The 24,389-nt window shown below is 36.3% G+C and overlaps 1 protein-coding gene and 1 non-coding gene across 2 annotated transcripts in view; both read left to right on the forward strand.

Annotated features, from left to right (window-relative positions):
• Positions 1-526: 526 nt before the first annotated feature.
• The window catches only part of LOC149088384 (cAMP-dependent protein kinase catalytic subunit beta-like), a 97,206-nt gene continuing 73,343 nt past the window's right edge, over positions 527-24,389 (forward strand). Inside the window, exon 1 of the mRNA XM_089247466.1 lies at positions 527-788. The gene's annotated coding sequence lies outside the window, so the exon portion shown is untranslated. The remainder of the gene's footprint in view (positions 789-24,389) is intronic.
• On the forward strand, positions 23,436-23,509 carry TRNAT-GGU (transfer RNA threonine (anticodon GGU)). The gene has a single exon. It is a non-coding gene; the product is annotated as a tRNA-Thr (tRNA).

Consider the following 24,389-nt stretch of genomic DNA (forward strand, 5'->3'; position numbering starts at 1 on the left):
AAAAAAATATTAATTCATTAAAATAATTTAAGTGACCTACGGAACATTTACAGATCACTTAAGTGGCCCGCGACACATTTTCAAACAAATGAAGTGGCCCACACTCTCCAGAAGGTTGAACATCCTTGCCTTACAGAGTTACTCACGGAGTCAGTGTATCCCTGGTTGAAAAACACGGGTATGACCTTTTTTGGGCTTTCCGAAATTTTATTATGACGATGAGGTAAACATTGTTTAATAACCTGTAGCGCATCTCATTAACGGCGATTCCCCTTGGCGCGAGCCCGTTTCCGAACCATTATTCGAGTATAGTATACTCGTAGTATTTGGCGGTGATCTGACCTCAAACCGCGCACCTTTTATCTCAATAACATATCTTTTTTATCTTTTTGGGAAGAGAATCTTCTTTTCTCGTGCCATATCTCTCTGGATTTTCTAGTAAGGTTCTTTCGATTGGGATCGTAATAAGAGTGTGTGTGTGCGCTTGCGCTGTAAGCGTGTGTGTGAAGGAGATTTATTCGTCGCCAGTCAGTGAGTGTTGTGTGTGTGTGTGTCGTGCCAGGCAGCAACCATCTCGGCTGGATGAGTGAGTGTGAAGCTGCTACCTCGGCAGCAAACTCTCTCTCTCTCTCTCTCATCGTCGTTGTAATTTTCTGTTGTTCGGAGCAGGATTATTCGTGAAAAAACCCGTGAAAGATCTGCAAAAATATACGGGGGCCACGAACGCGTAATTGTTATTTATTCCTTCTTTTTTTTTAAAGCTTCACCTCATCTTATTTCAGTTTGCGGTAAGTTGAAGTTATTGCATTTTTCATTTCGTTTCTATCAGCATCAGCAAGGTTTAAAATTGTGACTTAGTTTCTGTTTCCTCGGAACTTGTTGCTCGTCTCGGCAATCAAACTTGATCAATCTCTTTTGCTTCTTTTAATTAAATTCAAATCTATTTCTCTTGTTCTAGAAGAAGAAGGGAAAATAGGATTCCATAATTGTCCGCGAGTGTTTTTTCTTTCTTTTAAATCAATTTTAGTGGGTTTTTGTTCCATGAAACATGCAACAAAAACCCAAAAAAAAATTCTTGGAATCTCATGTTGAAAGAATTTAACCATCGAAGTTTCAGAAACATTAAGGGGTTGTCATGACACCTGAAGTCGATTTTTCAAAAATGACAAATACTCCATTTTGACGCAAACCAAAAATGCAAACTATTTCGTATCAATCCGTCAAGTTTTTCTTTTTAAATTCGAAGAGAAAGAAATGAAATTAAAGTAAAAATGGAAAAAATTAAATGTCATAAATCCGGTTATTACACATAACAAACCGGTTATTGAGCATAATAGCCGATCATTTTGGTAAGTCTGATAAATTTCCCTAAATTAATCACTTTAACCGGTGATTATGCATAGTACACAAGCGTAGCATCGTTGGTAAACATGATAAATCGTACTACATGGTACACTATACATGATAATTCATATGTGTACATATGTGTACATATTACATCGGGATCCGACTATATTCGTCTCCCATACTAGACTCATTTTAGACCCATACTAGACTACATGGATTTTTTTTCATATTTATCAAATTCACCAATTACACTAGGGATATTATGCATAATCACAGATTAAGGCGATAAATTTCAAGTACAGTATTTACCAAATTTACTAACGACGCTTGTGTGTGTGTGGTTATCATGCATAATCTCCGGTAAAAGTGATAAATTTATCAAACTTACCGCGGTGACTGGTAAGTATGCATAATAATCGATTTATCACATTTACCGTAACCGGTACAAGAAAAACCTCTTTGAACGCAGTTTTCTCAGATTGCAATTTTTGAGTTTGACCGTAAGATAAAAAAAAACTGCACCAAAATTTTTGAAATTTTTTCCAGGGATAACACGTTACGTGCTAATCAACCTCCAACTTGGATATCTGACCGTTTATTCAATTTTTATAAATTTTTAAAGTTTGCAAAATTTTTTTTAATTTGTTTTGATAAATTTAAATAAAATCTGAATTCAACATTGTCTTAAAAATACTTTCCATATACTTCCAATGAGTTAACTGCTAAATCGGAATTTCATTTTACTAACACATGTCAAATAAACATTTCTGGAAAATTTCAGAAATTTCGGTAATTTTTTTTTTTTTAGTAATCTTACCGGTGAACTCAAAAACTGCAATCTGAGAAAACCGCGTTCAAAGTGTATTTTCTCTTATATACATTTACATTATAAGTTTTTTTTGTAAGAAAAAATTGACGGATTGATGCTAAATTTCTTATATTTGGTTTGCGTCAAAATTGAGGTTTTTTTTCAAAGTCATTTTTAAAAAATCGACTTGGGGGAGGGGGGGGTGTCTTGGCATCCCTTAAAATCAACCGGGTGGGGTTGTTGTGTGGGATAAAACTTGAAAAATAAAATAAAATACGTTTGAATCTAGTTTAAAAGAATTTTAGCCCCACAATGTTCGAAAAATTTTATGTGATCACACAAGGTCGGATTTGGGTAGGTATCACACCGGAACTATTTCTGTTCAGAAGATATTACCTGCCAAAAAGGGAGATTGAAGTATATTTGATTAAATTTTAAGTTAAACTGCTTCAGAAAGCCTTGGCTTAAAACTCTATTACATTATAAGTATTATTTAAAGCGACAAACATTCGTGCAAATAGGACTTCCCTAGGCGAAGGCGTTTGGTGGACCTCCAAAACCTAGGGTTTATACATTCTGCGTCTCTGTAATATCTGTATGTATCACAATGTCATTTGCAGTAAAATCCCGATCCAACGATATTTTTCGGAGAAAGGAAAAAATATCGTTGTATACGGATTATTGTTATGCCGAGATCCCCTTCATCATAATTATGCACCCCCAAATTTACGCTGTTCTTGACACAAATCGGTGTTAGTGCCACCAGGAAAAAATGCACTTATGAGCATTTATTGGCAACATAAATTATAATTAAATTATTTAATTAAAAAAATTACTTAGTTGCTTTACTACGTAAAAGTATTGCCCTATACTTTTTTGTCTCACACAAAAAAAGTAGAAATATATTCAACTTCGTTAAACTTTCGGGGTTCCAAGTGGAACAAAATACCGATTTCACTAGATGTACCCGCAAGAACAGAAACTGACGAGGTGTGGAAAACATATCGAAAGCGATTTCGAGTGAGAAAAGATATATATCTCTAGGATGACTAAATCATGCAGTTGATGAATCGGGAGAAATCTCAATAAAAGCCGGGATATCTTAATCAGAGCGCATTACAGTAACGAATAGCACAGCAATGACTAAAATTTCCAGTTGGTAATAAAGCCTAGACAATACCCAAATTATATCTAACCTATAGGAGGTCCAGTACCTATAGTTCAGATCAGTGTCGAATTAAAAACTTGTAATAGAAGAGAAATAATATTACAATTACTTTGCATAAGTATGAAGTTACTGAAAATATTGTTGGGGGAGTGCCGGTGCGAATTTCCTGCCGGTCCGCGAAACATTTCGCTAAATCCCTGAAGCAACTACGTGATAAGGAAGCTGCATTATTGAGAGGTGAGAAAGATGCTTTTGAAATTTCTATTCATGTGTGGTAAAAAAAATTGTTCAGCCGTGTCAATAATATAAACCAAGCGGAGGAATCGAATGGAAGTTGTTGCACCGCTTTGTATCTCAGGCACAGCGCTGAAGCCACATACTGTATATAATTTCTTTAAACAATAAAACAGCGGACGTTCTACTATTAAAAAAATGGAACCGCGAACCTTATATGGATGGCTTTTATATAAAAAGGAACCAAGCACCGTTAATTCAAAACTGAAAAAGCTATTTAAAGTTATCTTCAATTTTAAGAACAATAAAAACTCTTTTTGTGGAAAAAAAAAAGTATCACGATGGCTTTAGGTACATATTAAGCGGTTTTACTGTTACAACCATTAACATTTCCCTCCCCTCATAGCTTCATCATAGAAAGAGGCTATTGGCTCTGTTTAAGTAATTTCGAATTAATATTTATCTAAAAGGAACCAAGTAAAGTTTGACAATAGGTCATTGATATTAACACGTCCTATGTGTTGATTAATATATATGGAAAAAAATACAATTCCATTGATATAAATTTTTTTTATATATATTGAACAGTTACATAATAAAAGTAATGAATACAACTTTTGAAACAATACATTATCATTCATTCATCATCTATTGTGAAGTCTGCGATTTCAAAACCATCTGCGTCATCTTCAACCCAAGTACTGGAATCAAGTTTTTTATAAAAAGGCCGGGCATCCTTTGGTATGAGGTGATGAATAGATAGGATATCCTTATACTTTTCCTCGCTTATTGGTTTTCCTTTAGGCCATTGGGAAATTAACGTAACCGAATGGAAGCTGTCTGATGGTATTCCTCCTTGTTTGCTCTTAATATTTACTTGAATGAACGTGTCTTGTGAATGGCTAGTTTTTATTGGTCCCTTTGAAGTTATCCTTCTGTATTTGTGACACAACAATTTTTTGTTTTCGAGACATCCTTCCATCACCTTAGCGTAATCCTCCAAAGTGTATAGTCGTTGTCGGTTTTTAGGGCAGATTCTACATCACTAAAATAAGAATCATTTGGAAGATTACTGTGACCTGAAATGAGGTACTTCAACGTCACAGATTTCAGCATGTCTAGATGTAGATTGATCAAACAATGTATTCATCATGAGCACATTTTTTATGTTTCGGTTCTGACTCCCACATGAATCACACCATAAAATATATAAGATCTGTCACATTCCTTCCAACCCGAGTAAGAATGTGCTTTCGCAAGCGGGAACCCACTTTTTGGGCACCTCGTCTTGCAGTACCTTCTACCCAAACATCAAAGAAACTTTTGTTTTCTTTTCCAGAGTGTATCCCAGTATTATACACCCATATTTGCCTCGTAATAAATAACATTTGTTGGGATTCTTGATAGGGGAAATGTTTTCTCCATGTCATAACATGAAGTTTCCAGGTGTCGTTTTCCCTGGTAGTTCTCAGGTCATCATTCATTGCTTCTGTAGCATCTAACTCATGCACATTTAGATGTTGTGGACTGTTCTTCGTGTTAGCATGAAAACTGTCGCATTTATTGCATGTATCTTTCTTCAGCTTCTTTCTTTGGACATTAAAATATGTATGAAGTACCATCCTCTGCAGCAACTAAAACTTACTGTGCCATTATATCGCGGAAACGTATAAATGTGATACTTTCACTTTCTGAATTTCATCTGGGGAAATTCTAGGTTGTCCTTTACTGTGAGTTCCTCTCTTGTCAGTTTTCTGTAAACAGAACCAACTGCCAAAGATAACCTGGTTCTGTTTAAATAAAATAAGATGATGAAAACTCAGAGTTTGGTAGTTGGTTCGTGCCATATGATATACTATACATGATAATTCATAAATCTATCATTATATCGGAGTACGATCGTAAAATTTGTTATCGTTATACCGGGAACCGACTATATTTATACCACGCTCATTTGGAATTTTTTCCTATTCATCAAACTAGGATATTATGCATAGTCACAGATAAAGGGCGATAAATTTCAAGTATTTATCAACGACATTTAATCAGGTTATTATACATAACTGCCGGTAAAAATGATAATGTTTTTAGTATGTATAAAAATCATCAACAACGCCCTGGTATTATGTTTAATCTCCAGTAAAAGTGATAAATGTTTTTAGTATTTATCAAATTTACCAACGACGCTAGGGTATTATGCATATTTGCCGGTAAAAGTGATAAATTTATCAAACTGGCCAAGACGATTGATAAGTATGCATAATAACCAGTTATTATGTATCGTAAATACACCCACTCAAGTTCTTCATAAAATACTGAAATGGGTAAATACTTTTTCGCTGTCATTGGTTGAACTTTGATTTGACGCAAACTAAAATTTACTATTTACTACTATTTTTTTATAGCTGACATCTGATAATCTGAAGAAAAACATCCAACTGCTTAAGTCCCCCTGAGGGGACAGACCTTGTTCTGGCCTGGTGGCGAAGAAAAACGTGCATTATTCTTCTCTTGACAAAAAAAAAAATCGAATGCAATCTACAGTATAATAGGAGCGGAAAACATTTAATCTCCGCAAAAAAAGAAAGAAACGATTCAACTGCGTTGATTGCATTTTCACGTGAATGATATCGTTTCATTTTTTTATAAATTAAATTTACTTTATTATTTATGAACGTTAAAACAGGGGAAACGTTGTGCCAACGGTTGCATTGATTTTTTTTTAAGACGGAGAAAATTTTGATTAAAATATGAATAAATTAATTACTATAGGTTACAATTCTTCCGGCAAAAATTGTATGTTTATCGGCTGTGTGTGATGAGGTTTCTTTTGATTTTCGAAAAGCAAGAGGTGTCCGTTTCTTTTTGTCAGTGACGTACTTGCGACATTGCACCTGTTAGATCTGATCTCTGTTATTGGCGTTCTTCTTTCTAATGAGCGGGGGCGGCTCCTGAAGAGGGCGCGAAGGTGCACGCCTCCCTAGAGAGTTTCAAGTCATTGATTTGATTCTTCAAATGCATTTGATACAAACTTAATGCATTGAATTTGACTTTGATAAAATTAAAAATGAAATATTTCCGGAAGTATTTATTAAAAAACAAAGTGTGTCGCTTAAAATACTGGTCATATGGTCACCGCATGTGCAGAATGGCGCACGAGGGTTAAGTGCCGAAGTTAGAATGTGGGAAGGAAGATTATAATCATGGTTGGTTACTCTTTCTGAGCACTCGGAAAAACCACTCATGGATATTGATGCTACTCCTACTTAACCGTACATGCACCTCGTACACATTCCTATATTTTCTAACGAATTGGTGCATGCCGGAATGTGAGTGTACATTTTGAGAATCTAACATGAAGTTTGTTTCTGTGTAATGCTTGTTATATGCAGTGCTGCCATAAATTTCGCTAACCATGCATGAAGTGTAATGATTGATTAATTGCACCGTTGCAGGCCTTTTGCTGTCTGCGATGAGACTTTCTAACGGGGAGATCGACTCGAATTTGCGCCTCGAGAATCGCAGAAAACCAATTTCAGCTGACTACCACTGTGGTGACGTTGGGGTTTGAACCCAGGTCCTCGCCACGTGAGTCCGTCAATATGACCACCAGAGCATCTGGTATTGATGCTGCCATCTAACTTTACAAAATAATTTGATTAGGCAACGAAAATATAGTAGATTATTCATATGATGTTAAAATGCAAAATGATTTTGGCACCCCCTCCTTTATCCCATAATTTTCTGTTTCGAAGCAGTCAGTGAAAGTAAAATTGGTTTTATTTTAAGGGAATGGTCGAGTCTTCTGGAGATGTGGGATGGTTTGGCTAGAACATCAGGAGTATCAAAGTTAAGAGACCATGGTAGATATACATGTATTATAAAGCAGGGGGTTAATCGAGAAATAAGACAAAGAATAGAGAGGGGGAGGTTATATAAGTTCATTTTTAAGTTCAGACAAACGGAAACAAAAGGTGACCAGCAGTCGTGGTCAGAAGATATAAATAAAAGAAGATGAAAAACGAAATTAATGAATGAAATATTCCAGAATAGATGAAAATTCAGAATTAATTAGAGAGAAAAATCACAGAATCGATGAAAATTCAGAATCAATGAGAGAAATAATTCTAAAAGGTATGAAAATTCAGACTTAAGGAAAGAAATAATTCCAGAATTATGTAAATCCCAGAATCAAATCAGTTGAAGCTCAAACACGTTAACTACGAAAAAATGCATTTGAAATGTAAATATATAGTGCGCATATTTTTTCCACTTCTATTATCGTAAGTGTGGCGGGGGAGCGACGATCAAAAACGCGGGACCTGGTGCGACCGTCCCTGTCGTACACCCCTAAGAACGGTGCCGGTCAGAGAATAAGTATTAAGATCATTCAGTTTTATTGGCATGAATAAAAAGATATTTAATAATAAATTGCTTCCTGTGGATATTTTAAGAGAGAGGAAAGAAATACTTTAACCCCTTTTTTTGAGAAAGAGAGGTCATTTTTGGAATAGTTACTGAGTTAAAAGTGAAACTATATCTTGACGGTATGTTTACTGCTTAATATTTTATTCATTTTCATGACCTAACGGCGAAGAGAGCAGGAAATTCTTGAAACGTTCGGGCAGAAAACATCCGAGAAACCGAGAGAAACGACTCTCCTTCCTTAAATCCTGAATTAACTTCCCGGTGAATCGTTCATACAATTTTCGTTCCATTTTTGTATAAAATATGCTTAGAAAAAGTTTTATATCAATTTCAGTTTTTTTAACTGAATTTATTTTTATTGTTGCTGTTCTTTTACGCGGGTTATTGGGCATTGCCAAAAAAGCGGCTTTCATCAGTTATCGGGAAAAATGGTGATATGCATTAGCTCAAGGGGGAAAAAATCTGATAATCGTTTAGTGGTGATTTATACAAAAATAATTTTAGATACTTCGCTAATTACTATCGAAAATTGTTGTCATATTGGAGTGATAATGGTAGGAACCGAGAGAGACAACCAGGCTCTGCCACACTAGATGATTATCCTAGGTGGACTCGGATGCCTCCAGAAACCTAACCATTTATTTTAGCTTGAACAAAATTTATGTACATAGGCAGGTGCATAGACCATTCATGCACATCGCCAGTGAACAAAAGTGTAAAAACTTTATAATCGTAAAAAAGGATGATAGAAGTAAATAAATCATATAAATCTTCATAATCGGGAATAGTTCTTGCACCATTTAATGTCGGTTCGGTCCACTAACACTAACAAATTCCCTGGACAGATCACGTTATAAGTGGTAAACTATTGTTATCAAATATACGAAATGCAGGGAATAATATACTTGTCATCAAGCAGTGATTTTTTAATCGAACACTATATTTTTTTTTATTATACTCAAATTAAATGTTTCAGATTGATAAAAAAAGATAAAGTTTGAATTATAAAAAATTTAAAAAAGAATATAAGAAATTTTATGCTAGAAATCACATATTAATTCCTTACGATAGTTACAGTGTAAAAACTGTAAGTACAGTTAATTTCTAACATTTGATTGATTAATAATGTTAATGATTTTTCTTTCATTTGTAAGAAAGCAATATGAATTTGAAATCTCTGGAAGTTGAACTGATCGTGGCAAAAAACAGGAATGAAATCTGATGAAAAGGACTTTTCAATCTGGTGTCATCCAATGCAGTTTATAGAAACTGACTTGACCCCTCGGGGCCGGTGGTTTCACTACGAAAAACCCTGTTCAAAATTTTTTTCTTCAGTCGGGTGGTGTGATTTAGGGGTGGTTGATTCGGAAAAATATGTTTTCTAAGATTCAATGAAGATAGTAGATGGCAGCACAAAATTATTTTAAATTATTTACTTTCTTTTATTGACATATGTGAACAGACTTTATCTGCAGGAAGATGAAAATTTTTGATTTTTCTTATTTAATCCCCGAAGAATGTGATCAATAACTAGGACAAACCTTACAAATTTTTCAACTACATAGTCTCTTATTTGCTAAAATCATGAAATCAAGAAAAAGTATTGCTAATTTCTTTCCCCCCCCCTAAAGTTTTTAAGTGGTTTCATGGGTAAAACCCAGCCTACTTGAAGCTGAGGATTGTGACAATTTTTGTCATAATTTGTTTATAATATGATATGATTGTGTTTTTGGAAAGGGGTTTGTGTCCTCTTCCCTCTTTCTGAAGACGAAGATAAACTGTAGCATCCACGTACCAGTAAAGTGTACATCATAAAGATGCGCCTTTTTTTTGTACCAAAGAGAAGCCCACTGAACACGATCACTATATGCAGTAGGCCTATTTGTAAAGTGCCACTATGTTCTTATCAAAAGGGTCTCGCATGTTTTCAGAAATTTGATTCGTAAAAGAAAGATGAATAATGTGAACGAATTTCGTATACGAATTTTTATTGAACAATTTCTAAATAACCTTCTGTAATTTACGTTCTTATTTCGTAGATTTTTTTATGTTCAGTACTGGCTAATACGAAATTGTACAAAATAGAATCAGAAGTACCAGATTTTTCGTCATGTTTTTTTATAACCTAACAAATTTTTAAAATTTTCATTTTTTTATAAATATTTATCGATGAAATTATAAATAATTATTACTTATTCATCTTTTTGATATAAAACTAACATCTTGAAAATTCATCATGGTATACAAGGGTGCCAAACCTCACCATCCACCTTCCCTCTCAGGGATTTCACATTTCAAGTCATTTCATTAAATGTTGCGGAAAATAAAAAGCGCCCTCAGAGGGCCAAGCTTTTATTTCTGAAATTTAATCAAATATGGGAACACATATAAAGAAGCTAACGCCGTTCGCGCAGGAATCAATATCCAATATTCTAAAATACTCAAATTTTTAAACTCCCGATTTCTTTTTATTTATTTGGTTGTTTTTTTAGGTAATTGGTTATTCAAAGTTGGTTACTGATGTCTAAACAACAGCAGTTTTAGCACTTAGGAAGTGTGCTTTGCTGTTAAATCATGGCGAAGAGAGGCAATACTTAAAGAATGCGAACTGGTTGCTTACTGGGGAGACAATAAATTTTGATCTTTGTCTCCTAAAACTCCACCGAATTTCATTGAAAACCGAAATCACTAGACGAATCAAATTTTCAACGAACCATTTTAACGTAGGCAGTCGCCTTAACTTTGATAGAAAACTTTGAAATAGTAATTTTTTAGTGACTAGACTAACATAGGGATTTAATTATGCGTGGAAAGGCAAGAGTTTGATTTTCGATTATCCTTGCTTACCTATGCAATGAAACTGGACACATGGACTTGTTTATGCCCGATCTAAAAAATTGCCTCTGAGTTTACTCATCGATTTCTTATTCAATCTGTGTGTTTTTTTCTAGTCAATTTAATAGATACTTCCACGTCTCATCGTTTTTTTTTTTCTATTCAAACTCACTGCTACCGCGGGAATTTCCCTGTGGAAGGAGTTAGCACACCAACGTTTCGGTGAGATATGAATAAATGAAAAATTGTAGAACGTGGCGAGTGAAGAAAATGACCGTGGTGATGAGCTCATGGGGGTGGTGCAAACTCTTTTTATCTCTGCATTATTTTTTATAAAGACGAAATAATCAATACTTCATGATAATATCTGACATACTGTATATTTCAAATCAGTATCTTAAAAGTCTCAACCTTGATTTCATCCATACAATTTCGCATTTCATTCAATGTTTTCATAATGTATTATCCATACAGTTGAAGATTTAAAACGGTCCAACAAGCAACTTGTGAAGCGTCTTTTATAGGGTTGTTAACCTCCTGTACGTGAATGTGTGTACAGTGCAAAAAATTCGAGCATCATAATTGGCAATTCCCTAACTTTCAACTTTCACGAAGAAGCAAGTGTTGCGCCACAGCTTCTGACTTTATCACTAACTTATGGAAGGTTAAGGGCTGTGTGCATTTCATTTGAAGGGCAACAAAAAGCGGGAGAGAAAAATATGTAGTAATTTCAGTTTTTCTTGTGAAAAGCTACTTTCTGCCACCTGAGCAGTAGTTTCTTTGCCACATCGCTTAATAGGAACGAAATACGGGAGAGAAAGGATAGGAAAGCAAAAACAAAAGGAGTTTGGGTCGCCAACTATTTTGTGTTTCGTCAACACTGAAAGGAGTACATGTGTCGCGTGGACCAAAAATAGCCCCCCCCCCTCCCCGTAACCTGGAGTCCTTATTTTTTTTTTTCTCTAGTGAATCTGATAGTTTCGGTCGCTTAGTTGCTACTGACTGCACCCAGAATAGAAAACAATAATATCGAAGAAGGGAACGGCACATCGTGGCTCGTTGTTCCAATGAATAAGAACAATCACATACCTGCAGAAGAAGCTCCCGTTCGATCGATTGATCGGATCGTGATCGAGGCCAGAGCCTTATCGCCGCTGCGTCGTCAAAGTCCCTGATCGATAGCTCCAATATTCTTAAGAGTATTACTTTTTATTTACCATTACATTTGCTTTTTTATGACCAGAACACAATCAATCTGAATACTGATTAATGGAAATATGAGAGATTCACCAAATAACACGCTACTTGTAAGGATTCGTCATCTATTTATTTATTTGATCATCTCAACAGGCTGAGCCCAATAATTACATAGATGGATATACGGAAGGGGGGGGGGGGTCTTAAATACTTTTTTTTAGTGGCGCCTGCTCTTTAGAAAAAAGGAGAGCACCCCTTACAGCAACTTAAACTCTGGTGCGAGGGTTGTGTGTGGTCTTTTTGAAATTATTTGGGCCCTGAAAAAATTTTGTCACCGGGGCCCGAAGTCAACCAAGCTCTCACGGGTATGAAATCAGACAAAAGTATTGCGCAATACTGGGTGACCCGCAATATACCTCGTGAACATACCTCTGGGAAATTTCTAACGAATTAATACATGAAAATGATGTCACTTTCCGCCATTCATACAAGGTTTTAGAAAACTTGCTTATTCAAAGATTAATTCAGGAAAGAAAATCCAAAGGCTTCTGTAGGGAAATCGAACCACCGTCCTCTCGCAAGCCAGACGAGTGTGCTAGACCACCACGCAACTGAACTAACGAATATTTTGTATTCTGACGTAACGTAATATATACGTCGCCATCTGGTGGCTAATGTCAGTATATATTGAGTTATTCGTTGAAATAGATTTTTTTTCCCCACTTTTAAACCGCCTACACCACCCAGACGCTGTCGACATTCGTCAATTTCAGTCCCGGTCGAGGGGCTGGGCGATATCAGGGAACTTTATTTTCCATGTACATTTTAAAGAAAAGGAAACCTTACAGCATACAGAGTTTAAAAAAGGAAATGGGGAGAAAAAAAGACAGAGAAAATCAATTCTGTGGTATTTGGTCAGAACATATCTCCAAAAAATAGCTTTTTGATCTAAAAGTAAGTCTTGCTAATTATAACTAATTAAACGTGAGATAAATGCACAAGTACGTGCGTACGGCTAAAGAACATGCTGATGTATGATATTTTCATTTGTATTTTTGTGTTTTTCAAGTATTACGTCATCATCTATGGGGGGGGGGAGGGGTTTTTCCGATTTGCTGACTTTTGATGACAAGGGGAGGGGGTTTGGATAATGCTTACGTCATCAACCACCCCTTATGAAAATATGAGTTAGGATTCAGAGGGGCATAGCTGATGACGAAATTTTGCTGACAAGGGGGGTGGGGGGTGGGGAGGGGGGCCAGCGTTTTGCTGACTTTTGCTGACGGGGGGGGGGCGAGGAGGTCAAAAATGGCTAAAAATTTGCTTACGTAATACTTGAACGGCCCCTATCTCAAAAATGTGATTTTGGATTTACCATGTTCTGACCAAACACCACAGAGTTAATTACAACTCAAAGTGTAGGGAATTCCGGCAGGTCAGTGAGCTGTGGCTAGAAGATAAAGCAAATGGCAGAAAAATAAAAGAGAATGAAAAAAAAGAGGGGGGGGGGAAGGAAGCTAAAAACTGTACAAATGAGTACGTATATAGTATATAGTACGATTTATCGTGTTTACCTAGATACGATGCTTGGATATTATGCATTATTGCCGGTAAAAGTACTAAAAATTAATTTTTTTAGCACTTAATAAATTTACCAACGTAGCTTCGCCAATACGCACGAAAATTCAATTTTACTCTAAGTTTCGTCGAGGAGTAAAAATACTATTTTTAGTAGAGTTACTTCTCTCTGATAAAGAAGAAAATACCCCACTCTTTTTACAAAACTACCAATTAAAATTTTGGCGAGAAATGAAATTACTCTTCGAGAAATTATATTTTCGAACAATACTGTTGGGTACATAATCGCCCGGTAAAAGTGATTAGTTTAGGGAAATTTATCAAATTTACCAAAATTTTCGTCGATTTTGCATAACCGGATTTATCGCAATTACGGTAGCGTACAAATTATATGTTCTAAGGAAAGTAAATGTATAGTGCAGTGGTCCGGCATATCCGCCGTGTTGGCGAGGGGATGGTGGTTTAATTCCTCGTAGAAGCCATTGAATTTTTCTTTCTGAATTCACCTTCGCATAAGTCAGTTATCTAAACTCTTGAATTTATACATGCAGAAACGTGTTGTGTACATGCGTGGTCCTCAAATTATTTATGTTGTCAGTATGTTATGCTAGTTTCGTGTCATACGGATGCTGCCATCTGTCTTTCATATTTTTAAACTAAAATGGCAGATGCCTGGATTTTCGTGTTATGTAACTATCGTGCTAAAGGTCTGCCTGCTTTTTATTCTGCTGAGAGAGAGGATCTAGAGCTCCCTGTTGGTAGGGGGGATTTTATAAATTACTAAAAACATAAAAGTATGGTCGCTGTGAATGGAGTGACCATATGTCCCGCATTTTGTTTCTCCGGGGTAGTCTCGCAGTATCGGTTGTTTTTTTCTTCTCCATCTGACTTTTCGGAAAAATGTCCCGGTTTCTCCCGAAGTTTTCTTGAATTTGTCATTTAATGAAAAACGTTGATACAGGTAATTTTAAACGGATCGATTGGAAAGTTCCAAAAATTTCATGAATTGTCGTATTTCGTTTAGGGGTGGGGGGGGGGGGTGGCCATGATCATCCCGATCACCAGCCCCCCTCCCCTCCTTAGTAATGCAGCTGCGTCAACGGGGTTCGAATCTGGATCTTCGTGAAGAAAGTTCACACGACCGCACAGCAGCTTCAGAGACCACTGCGGTGCTTGCGAGCAACTTGTTGACTATGGATGCCTGGTACTACTGAATAGCAATCGACTTAAAATTTTCAACAACGCAGAGGGAAAGATCCGAAAATGCAAATGACGAAACTTATATTGTAGAATATTCATGGACCACGTTACCGCGTAAATTGTTTTAATAGAATGTATAAATTTCGAATAGGGTGATGCCACCTTCATTTTCTAGAATAACCATCAGAGCGAATTTTCTAGGACGAAAGTACGTATAAAAGGATGCGGTTTTCCGGGACGTTTCACTGCGGTTGGTTCACTTTAGTGATAGAGGAATGTGCCTCAAGAGAAAAGATTCATGATCAGAGAAGAAGCAAAGACAATGGGAAGGAACTGTCTCAAACTAAAGGCTAATGACTCTCTTTCTTTCTTTTTTTGGGGATTTTTTTTTCTTCGTGTCACTTTGTTTCTTCTCTTGGCTTGGCATTAGATGCAACAAAATTCAAATTCTTTTCACTTGCAACGCGATCACTATAGACTTGGTTGTTGCTGTGTGTTACAAAACGAACGGTAATTTTAATTTCTACCCCAGCACATGTATATATAGGTTATGATAAACGCGATAAGTCAACGTAAAAATCAATGTATCATCAAATCAAATCAATGTAAATGATAAATAAATGTGATTATACATAATAACCAGTTATTCTGCATAATCGCCGAGAATTTTGGTGAGTTGGATAAATTTCTCTGAATTAATCACTTTTACCGACGATTTTTCGTCGCTATGAGTAGGACGATGATCCGAGTAACATAACAATATTTAGTCGTGCAAGCAAGTTATGACTTTGTCATGTACGAAAACTGAAAGGCATTAACAACAACATTACTTCGCATTCGAAGCTCACGTATATCATTTGCTCTTACGCATGCGCGAACATAACTCCTCCTCCAATAATCAGAGATTATTATCAAAGGAATAACTCCATATACATAATTGATAGAGCCCGGAAGTTTACTCGCTAAAAATGGTCGAAATAGGCAGGCAAAAGGGCACTAAAATACTTAAAATAGGCACTAAAAAAGCATTTATTATTTTTGGGAGGAAGAAAAAATAACTAACAACGAAGACATTAAGGGTCTAAAAAATTGCTTACAAAAATTTGTCCCACTTAATCCGTCTATTGTTTTAATTACAGTGTATAATAACTGCATTATTATCCAAGTTATATTGATTCCAAGTCCAAAATAAAATGTCAATAGACCCTCACGATTATATATATATAGGTCAATTCCAAGGCCACCATTACCAGACGGTAGAGAAAATTATGTGTGGGGCTCCCCTCGAGTTGCATTAATTCTTGTTTATTTGATGTATTATTTGGAATAATCATTATCATTTCTATAGTTGAAACATGACCATCTTGTTCTATTTTCGTAAAAAGAAAACAGTATTTTTTTTTTCATATTACCACGTATGCGGGATTCCTTCCAGCGCGGGGCCCTGTGTGGCCGCATCTGTCACACATCCCTGAGGGCGACTCTTGTCAATTTGATCGAATACTAAGTATGTATGTTTAATAAATAGTCATGGTTGTTTGCAGTGCATTTATGATGCAAAAATAAAAAATAAATAAATAAAAACAACATGGGCCCCAGAGTCGTGTCTGCTCTTACCCCGCCTTGTGTGAGCCATGACATCAACTGATGGCCTCTTGGGACAATCATCGGTCCGCTATACGCAGTCATCTTACTGAGCCTGAGCGTGACATATCACGTGAAGCCTGTGGAGGGAACAAATTTCTAATTTTCCTCTGCTTCTCTAACATGGATTGCCTGGCAGATGGCAGCACTACACATAGCTAGCATTACACAGAAACAAACTTCACGTCAGGTTTCACTACACGTAAACGCACGTTCCAACATGTACCAATTCGGTAGAGGTTCCGCAGAGGAATATGGACGAGGTGCATGTGGGGATTTAGTAGTAACATGGATTGCGTTCATCTGAAACAAAATCATTCACATCTAACACCATCCGGTCAAAGCAAAGTTAATGCATGCAAACACCAGTCTCTCAAACAGATACAAACGGATTATGGTCGCTGAAATTCACTAATAAACTTAAAACTGTGTTAAAATAGGACCCACATATAACGCGCGAAAATTTCAAAAAAGGCATTTTTACCAAAAAAGTTTGAAAATAGGCAAAAAAAGACATTTATGACATTTTGCCTGAACTTCCGGACTCTAATAAGTAAATTATATATATATATGGATATACATTGAACAAAGGAACAAAGAAAAAAAATTGAATTAAAGTTCATAATGCACAATGGTAGTTCCACCGGTTAGCTTATGCTGGCAATTTCACTAGTCTGGAAATGCTTCGTAAAAAATGTCCTTTGGATGTTTTGACGATAGCGACTCGGACAAATTCACCCTTTCCTGGTTTGACATCAATGTTGCGTCCCATTGGCCAAGTTGAATCTGGCATGTTGGGCTCCTTCAGTAGAACTAGATCCCCCCCCCCCCAGCGACATTCTCCTTCAATTCCCTCTCTTTTGCAAAGTATACAAGTACTGCGAGTGCCATCTTTTCCAGAAGCTGTTTCGGATATTGTTCAATAGTTCCCATTGTGTTCGGTGAGGCACTTTGTCAGCAGGATCATCTGGAATGGAATTTTTGGAATGGAGTTTGACCTATCAAGAGAAATGAGATGGTGTGTTAGCACAAAAAGGGCGTACCCAGAAATTTCTTTCGGGGGGGGGGGGTGGACCAAAGTGATAGAACAATAGATTTGGCCATCTTTTTCCCTTTTTTTGGTCATTTTCTCACATTTCGCGGGGGACCAGACCCCCAAGTCCCCCCCCCCCCATTACGCCCTTGATAGTAAGTCAATATCATCACTGGGTGCCACTAAAGGACGTGGATTAAGAATTGTTTTAATTTGGCAAAGAAGCGTGGATAATTCTTCAAACGTTTGACGAGAATCGCCAATTGATCGTTTGATATGTAATTTCGTTGATTTCATTCCAGATTCCCATATTCCACCGAAATGGGGAGACGAGGGTGGAATAAAATGCCAAAAAATGTTTGATTGGTTCAAAAAGTATGTACTTCTAAATACTTGGCAAGTTTGAAAACTAATTGTCGAATTACATCGAGTTTTCGTCTTGCTCCGACGAAATTTGTGCCGTTATCACAATAAATGTGGGAGGGAACACTATGGCGTGAACTCATACGCTTGAGAGCTGAAATAAGTTATAATAACGCAGTTAATTCTCCAATTAATTGGAGATGCAAGGCTTTTGTTGCCAAGCAGATGAACAGCGAAGTATAATCTTTTGTAAGGCAGGTATTACACTATAAAAGTTTGATAAAAGTCCTATTATAAAACTTGAAAAATGCAGCCAATAAGGTCAGCGGTTACATTTTCCAGAATGTAATCAATAACCTTATTGGTTAGATTTTTCAAGTTTTATAAAAGGGATTTTATCAAACTTTTATAGTGTAATACCGGCCTAACTCTATGTCCTCGACCTTTTTGTAGTTTTACCTCCACTGGTCCAGAAAAGTCCAGACCACAGTTTGTAAAAGGGCGGCTAATGATGGCTGGAGCTTTCGGAAGGTCACCCGTCAATTACGTCACTGGTCTTGTTTGGAACCTGCAACAAACTAAGCAATTTTTAATTAAGCTACGAATCAACTTTTTTGCACCCCACTATATAGAACGACTCCTTAATTATATGATTCAATAAGGTCGGTCCGGCGGGAAGATTTGCGATGTGAGCTTCTTTCAGTAGACTACTGATCTTGTTGTCGTAGGGCAAAACTATGGAATGTTTAGCTTGGAATGGTAAATACAATTGTCGGAGCCTTCCTCCTGCCCGTAAGATACATTCTTGATCAGTGAAGGGATGCTAGGCAACGACTTTGCTTCGAAACGACAAAGGTTTCTAGGCTTCAAAAAATTACAATTCCTGTTTGAAATGAGAATTTTGCACAAGTCTGAGAATAATTTTCTTGACGCAATCGATTTCGGAAAGAGTCACCAATAACAATATATGCGACTATGCGAATAGTTTTTGGTTAGTGTTGAGTGTTCGTCAAACAGTTCATTAAGAGTAGAATTAATTGACGAGTCAAAAAAATATGGTATTCCATTTTTCCTATGGAATGTGTATGTGTTGGAAATCGGGAATCAATGTGTTGTGGCCAGGAATCCGATGGCTCAATTAGAAATTTTGGCCCATGCCACCATAAACCACGTTCGTTTAAGAGTTCGGGGTCAATTCCTCTAGATTGGATTATCCTTTGTTGTTTCATAATGCCACCGATTAGAAGGTATGGATTCCAAGATAGCTGAGGTCCGATTTGCCACAAATGTTTTCCAACGTCGTGGATGTGAAGCTAGCCAAGCAAGAACTATCTTAGAATCTGTCCACGAGTAAAACTCAGTCTTTTCAATGGAGAGTGCGCGTAACACCGATTACATAAGTTGAACTAATAATAGCGCACTGCATAATTCAAGTTTAGGAATTGAGAGTTGCTTTATTGGAGCAACTTTGGTTTTAGAAATCAGTAAATTGACATAAGTTTGGATTGGCGGTTCTTGCCTGCAGTAAATAATAGCTGCATGCGCTTGTTCCGAAGAATCACAAAATCCATGCAATGTGATTTTTTCATTTAAAAATGACACGCATTTAGGAATTTGAATTGGGGTTCAAAAGGTTAAGTTTGTTTTGAAATTCCATCCAATCATTTGTTAAGCGATTTGGTAAGTCGTTATCCCAATCACATTTGATTAGCCATACTTTTTGATAGAAGATTGTTATCCAGATTATACAGGGGGAGATCAAAAATTGAGCTGAATTTGAGATGCTCTTTCGTTTGGTTACAGAAAACTCAATTTTTAAACACGGGAAAAAGCACAAAACATCTCTGTTCGGGTCCCAATACTTTAGATGGCTCTTTGCCGCGATCTTGTTTTCACTGTTATTGTCAATATTGACTTGATGTAGTAAAAGCTAAAACGAATAGATCTCCATTTTCTCAACTCAAGACCTCTATTCATTAGCAAAGAAAAAATTCGTTTACATACTTGTACGGCTTCTTCGTATGTCTTCGTGCCCGCCAAAAGATCGTCAACATAGAATGATTCCATAATATTTTTGTTGCTATGGGATGGCTGGTTTTTGCAGCCATTCCTATTTATTGGAGACGTCTAGTTGCTAAGAATGAAGAACAAGATGAACCATAAGTCACTGTTGCGAGTTTGTAGTCTTCAATCGGTTGACAATTTTTGTATTATTTGGACACACCAAGATCTGACGATACATTTTACCTATATCAGCTGAAAATACTATTTTATACATCCTAAAATCAAGCAATATGTCAAAAATATCCCGCTAAATTTTAGGACCTACGACGAGCGTTTGGTTTAATGATACCGATCCTTCGCTAGCTCATGATGCATCGCGTAAAACAACGAGTAATTTCGTTGTGGTAGAATCTTTAAAAACAGATTGACGAGATGCGGAAGGAAAAATTTACAGTTATTAGGAATATTTCCTGCGTCATCTTCGGCCAATTTCATGTGTTTCATTTGCTCATATTAACGCATGAAATCTTTGTACTGATATTGAAGATCAGCAGAATTAAGAAATTTTTTCTCCATAAATTTCAAACGTTGCATTGTGGCAACTCGAGAATCCCCAAGGTTCAAATTTGTTTCAATAATTGGTAGTTTCATTTCAAATCTACCTTCATGATTAATCTCATAATTTTCTTGATTTTATTTTCGCAAAAAATTTCTTCATCCGTCAATTCTTTACTCTTCGGGATTCATTCAATGAATCAAAACTTTTGCGGTTCTTCACAAATGTTAATATTAAGAAGTGGAAGTCCGAATAATTTCGCTTCGGTATTAATATTACCACAGAATATCCACCGTAAGCGAGAATTTTTGGCAATAGTATCGCAATTAGGCCGTAAAACCTGCCCTGGAAAAATGATTGAAAAAATTTGAGATATCTCCTCCTATCTAACTACGCCAATTTCACTTGGTGCGTTGAAATTTGCGTTCGCGCTAAATATAAACCAGTTGAGCATGCTGTTCGCGTTTTCAACTGTGCTCACAACGTGAGTGGGCTGAAGCACTGACATGTTCTTTATAACATGGGCTTGTAAATTTTCATTAACTTTCTATTCCATGCACAAATTTACAATAAAATGGCTTAGATATTGCAATTCCACTGACAGGAATACGTTTGCGAGAAGTATAGTTCAACCCGAGTTTACGAGTTAATTCTTCTGACAAAAAAAGATGTGTGTCCTTCCGCGATGTTAGCCCATGATGCAAGTAAACCCCGCAAGAACTGAAATTTTTGGATATTAGTTAAACTTTTATTATTATGCACAACTCCTACGAATAGATCTTTGAAAGAGAGCCATTCAGTATAATCGCCATTAAATACTGGAATGTTGAGTCTCGGCATGCTGAAATCGCTGTTTCGTCTAAAGCTTGCTTTTAGAAATTGCGAATTTGTATCAATAGCCGAAGTTTGAGGAAGGAAACAGTTCTCTCAGCTGAAAACTCACGTAACTTTGTTTTCAATTCGCGGTATATTTCTTCGAACGCATCGATTTCGGATTGCGAATCCGGAAATGTGGAACCGTAGGCATGAAATTTTTTGAAAATTTCCTCGAGCCTTTCAAGCCTAGTTACGATTGCCTCATAACTATTAATAGAGTTCACAATGCACAGGAAATTTTAGATTCGCATTAACGAAGCTTTTTGGTAGCCGCAAAGCCTGATTGTTTCAACCGTAGTGCATTTAACAACGATAAAAAAAAAATTGAATTTGCTGCAGATCAAAGCATTGTAGATGTCACTTCGGGATCTCGACGGAAACCTCAATATTTTTCGTCGCGATGAGTAGGACGATGATTCGAGTTGCATAACAATATTTATTCGTGCAAGTTGTGACTATGTCATGTATGAAAACTGAAAGACATTAACAACAACGCATTCGAAGAACAAGTATATCATTTGAGCTTACGCATGCGCACAGTAAACATATTTGCATATGCACGCGAACACCGGCGATTATGCATAGTACCCAAGCATCGTTAGTAAATTTGATAAATTTCCCTGAATTAATCACATTTACCAGCGATTATGCATAGCACCCAAGCGTCGTTGGTAAATTTAATAAATTTCTCTGAATTAATCACTTTTATCGGTGATTATGCATAGTACAAAAGCGTTGCGTCGATGGTAAACATGAGAAATCGTAGTACATGATATACTATGCATGTGAAAGGTTACGACTATATTCATCATACATACTAGCATAGGCGTACGCAGAATTTTCTCATGTGGGGGGGGGGGGGAGGGGATTACGTTTTTTCCTGCAAAATAATACTATAATCTCAGCTTGAGGGGGAGGGGAGTTAGAACCCCCTGCCCCTTGCGTACGCCAATGCATACCCTAGACTCATTTGAATTTTTTTTCATATTTATCAAATTCACCAATTACACAAGGGTACTGTATTATGTATGCATAATCACAGATAAAGGCGATGAATTTCAAATATTTATCAAATTTACCATTTTATTCATTTTATTTGAATCCTTTAAATCTTATTTTACTCATTTTATCAAATTTCGTTTAAAATTTGAATTTAATTTCCCACAATTATCACTTCTTTTTCTTCTTCTTTTCCTTTCAACTTGATATAATCAATCACAGAAGTTTTATTCTTTTTTGGATACTCTTCGTGATTATACAGTACGTGACGATAGACATATTACAGCGATCAATATTTAAATGAAAAAAAGCAAAAGGTAAAAAAAGCACCAAATTGAGTAACAGGAATGTCTTCTGGTTTCAAATCAATATCAAATGTCCCATAAAAAGCAAAAAGCCCATCAATTCCATAGAAAGTAGTTTCGCCCTCGTGGGAGCTCTTTGTTTGACTGGAAATCGGTCGTGCCGTACCTAAACCACTGCCCGATAGTGGTTTTTACCAAATCATAGTAAGAATCGCGTTTCTTTGAAATTTATGAGGAGAGTGAACGCGGAGTAGTTTCTTGCACCAAAAATGACATTATTTATAGGGTGACCTGATGCATGGTGTTAATTTAACTCTCTCGAATTTTTCTTCCTTTAAGTCGAAGTTGTCGAGAATTAGCGAAATTAAAGAAAAAATGGCCTTCAGCAATAGAATTTAGCATGTTGTAATTGAATTGAGCATTTAGCAATAGAATTTACCGTTTAGCAATGGAATTTGGCCCCGATCACAGTTGAACCCCGATTTAATGAATTAGATGAAACCGACATTTTTCTTCGTTAAATCGAAGAAAATCGTCATATCAAGGTTGAGACAATACAAATGTACGTACACAGGGACATCTAAAACAAGAAAACAATTATTTTCCGGATATTATGCTGAGGTAAACTCGGAAAGAAAAGTCATCACGTCTCCGCCGGGACTCGGACCCAAGCCCTCTTGCATACCGGGCAAGCATAATATCCGGAAAATAACTGTTTCCTTTATATCTCGGGCTGCGAAAAAAGCCATCTATCTCACTCTAAACCGTTCCACCCGGTGCCATTTCCTGAAGTTGAGAGGCTACTGCCTCTACTTCAGCGCCTCACGCCACTGGGAGTGAAATAAGGAAGGCAGGGTCATGTCTTCTGTGGTGTAGATGGTAGCATGCTTGCCCGGTATGCAAGAGGGCCTGGGTTCGAGTCCCGGCGGAGACGGGATGACTTTTCTTTCCGAGTTTACCTCAGCATAATATCCGGAAAATAATTGTTTCCTTGATATCTCGGGCTGAGAAAAAGCATCTATATCTCACATCTAAGACAATTCGTTATATCGACGAATTTGTTAAATCGGAGTTCCATACATCGGGTACGACTGTATATTTAGCAACAGAATTTAGCATTTATCGACAGAATTTAGCATTTAGAAAAAATAATTTAGCATTTATCGACAGAATTTAGCATTTATCGACAGAATTTAGCATTTAGAAAAAATAATTTAGCATCAGAACTTATCATTTAGTATTGGAATTTAACATTTAGCAAATGAATTTATCATTTAGTAATATAATTTAGCATTTAGTAATATAATTTAGCATTTAGTAACAGAATTTAGCATTTAGTAACAGAATTTAGCATTTAGTAACAGAATTTGGCATTTAGCAATAGGATTTAGCATTTAGCAATATAATTTAGCATTTAGTAACAGAATTTAGCATTTAGCAATAGGATTTAGCATTTAGCAATATAATTTAGCATTTAGCAATAGGATTTAGCATTTAGCAATATAATTTAGCATTTAGCAATAGGATTTAGCATTTAGCAATATAATTTAGCATTTAGCAATAGGATTTAGCATTTAGCAATATAATTTAGCATTTAGCAATAGGATTTAGCATTTAGCAATATAATTTAGCATTTAGCAATAGGATTTAGCATTTAGCAATTAGCAATAGGATTTAGCATTTAGCAATTAGCAATAGGATTTAGCATTAGAATTTAGCATTTAGCAATAGGATTTAGCATTAGAATTTAGCATTTAGCAATAGGATTTAGCATTTAGCAATTAGCAATAGGATTTAGCATTTAGCAATTAGCA

Source organism: Pholcus phalangioides, unplaced genomic scaffold, assembly GCF_987345545.1.
Source record: "Pholcus phalangioides strain wild (caught in Gottingen) unplaced genomic scaffold, Ppha-v1.0 ptg000003l_1, whole genome shotgun sequence".
NCBI lineage: Eukaryota > Metazoa > Arthropoda > Arachnida > Araneae > Pholcidae > Pholcus > Pholcus phalangioides.